Raw genomic sequence first — 2,926 nt, 5'->3', positions numbered from 1 at the left:
AGCCTCCCGAGTAGCTAGGACTACAGGCGCCCACCACAACGCCCGGCTAATTTTTTGTATTTTTAGTAGAGACGGGGTTTCACCATTTTAGCCAGGATGGTCTCGATCTCCTTACCTCGTGATCCACCCACTTCGGCCTTCCAAAGTGCTGGGATTACAGGCGTGAGCCACCACGCCCAGCCTTAAATACATTTTTTCAAAAGTAGGTATTAGAGGATAGCAGTTAGGGTCTAATGAGAGAAAAGAGATTGGAAATGTGTACAGGGGTTTCCAAATGCTGCTCCACTTATTTTTTAGATATCAGACTCTGCAATCCCCTTCCTACATTTATCCCTGCACGGCAATTTTTACCAAGTGCTTCCATAATATAATCCAACTTACAAATATTTATAATGTTCACCTGAATTCAATATTGTGAACTTAAGAGCCATATGTCTTCAATAACCCCTTAATAGCCATCTGATTATGATTCAAATCCAGGAATTCTAAATCATTCTGGAAGCAGATACCTCTCAGATCCAATCTGAGTATACTCAAGTCCCCCACAGCTTTACTCTAAAGGAGGCAAAAGTTATAGCTGCACTAGAAACATCTGAGCCATTCCAGATTCTTCAGCCTAGCAAGGTTAAAGTCAGACCTTGAAAACAATTGAGTTCACTGGAGTCCAGTATCTGGACCTTTTATGCCATATATTCGTATATCCACTTTCCTATTTTGAAATACAAAGCAACACCAAATTCATACAAATCTTTTCTTTCCCCACCTTCAGACAGAGTCTCCCTCTGTGGACCAGGCAGGAGTGCAGTGCCACAAACAGGGCTCACTGCAGTCTCGACATCCTGGACTTAAACAATCCTCTCACCTCAGCCTCCACAGTAGCTGGCAGCAAGGTGCATGCCACCACCTTGGGTTAATATTTTTTATTTTTTTGTAGAGATGGGGTCTCCCCATGTTGCCCAGGGTGGTCTCAGACTCCTGAGCTCAAGCAGTCCTCAACTTCAGCCTCCCAAAGTGCTGGGATTACAGACCTGAGCCACCATGCCCAAATTCACACAAACCTATGCCCCCAGCTCAGACTCTGGTGCTGCAGGCCTGTATTCTTTCTTATTTACTGAATGGCTCTTTTGAAAGCCCCCAGACAATTCTAAATCCAGCCTTACTCAACTTGAAGATTCCTTATCTTGGCTAATGACAGCAAAAATAAATAAATTAATTAAATTAAATAAATAAATAAATATATATATATATAGTTTAGCAAAATTCACAAATTTTATCTTAGAATAAATTTTATCTTTTCTTGCTTCCTTTCTTCCTCTTCTGCCTTTTTTCCTTCCTTCTTCCTTAACCATAACTCTAACTCTAAATCTAACCAGGTGACTGAATCCTTCATGGCATATTACTTGTCACCCTCTACATCAGCATCCCCCCTTCCCAGGAGAAATTGCATCTTCCCTTTCTCTTTCCTTAGCAGAGGATTCCTGGTAACTCCATACAGAAAGATTCTCCTGGTGTTCTTCAGACTTGAGGAAAAGCAGATTCCTCTCACAAGGGTGCTTGTTGGTTCAAATTAGCAACATGACATTCATGAATTCCATTATACTGTTAAATCAGAATTCTGCTTTCAGAAGCCCAAATTCACAATATCCTGAAGCACCACTGATTTCCTCCTACAGGAAAGACAAACACACACACATAATTGTTAGTCAAGAGTTTATCGGTCACCAAAATTGGGTAAACTTTTGGAACTTGTCAGTGAATACAGCCCCAAATTACTATAGCAAATGGAACCAGGAAGAAGAAATTCTGTGGAGGAACTAGAAGGAAGAACATGTGTGGAGGTGCATTGGAGTGGTAGTCACAGGGCTCCCCTGCACCTTGCAGGGTCTAGTGGATCCTGCGGTTTATAATCTATCAAACATTTGTAGAGAGTGTTTTACAAAACAAACAGACAAAACAAACAAAAAAACAGACACAAAACCCTCTAAGTTACAGGTTAAGCTTAGGACAGGCAGGAAATTGGGAGGGTGAATCTTCAATCCCAGAGACCAACAGCAAATAGTTCATTTTTTGTAGGTGAACCAGAGGCATGGTGGAGCCCTCCGTTGGCACCAAGCAGAATTCTTCACTTTCTTACTCTAGATTACTTACCCTGGGACATTTTTGCCTTTTACTTTCTGTCTAGACTCCTGCATGATCTTTGTTTTTACCTGCTCTACTACAGTTATAACTGTTACCATCTTTTCTGAGCCTAAAATCAAGAACCAATACCTGACAAAGAAGTAGATTGTTAAAACCAAGAGTTTCTCTGTATCAGGAAAGTATTCATATGAATTCCTGCCTCCTAATTTATTAGTTGCCCAGCTTTCTGCAACATACCAACTGACCAGAAGATTCACCTGTACACACCACCTGAGTGTTGGGGACTTTTTCTTTCTTGGCCCTCCCACCTCCCACCGTTTTTCTGTTTTGTGTCACTTTCATTTGGTTAATAATATTCTAACAAGATTTGCCATTATAGTTATCTTAGTTTGATGAGATTTTTCTTCATGAAATTGAACGAAAATATCAGTCTTTGTTAATTCTTTATTATTTATTGTTTCGGATGACACACCAGGAAGGGAAATAGGAAAGGCTCTACATCATTTGTCGTATGTGCTCCACAATTTGCCCTCAAGTTTGAATCCTAGGTCCTACCACCCACACAAAACTGCCATTGCCAGCCTGCTCAATTCTACCCAATCTCTAGCCATTTTCATACTGCAAAGTTCCTATGACCTCCTCCCAAGGAGCTCAATTCTGTACTTTACCTCTTCCTGACCTCCCTGGAATCCACCCCGCCTCCAACCACACTGTAATTAGAATCTGAATTCTGCAACTACCTTGATGTCAGTCTCTGTAGGGGAGCAGCCTGCAGCCTCCTATGGAC

This window comes from Pan paniscus, chromosome 4 (genome assembly GCF_029289425.2).
Source record: "Pan paniscus chromosome 4, NHGRI_mPanPan1-v2.0_pri, whole genome shotgun sequence".
In the NCBI taxonomy this organism is placed as follows: Eukaryota; Metazoa; Chordata; class Mammalia; order Primates; family Hominidae; genus Pan; species Pan paniscus.
The sequence above is the reverse complement of the archived record's forward strand: the minus strand, read 5'-3'. Positions refer to the sequence as shown.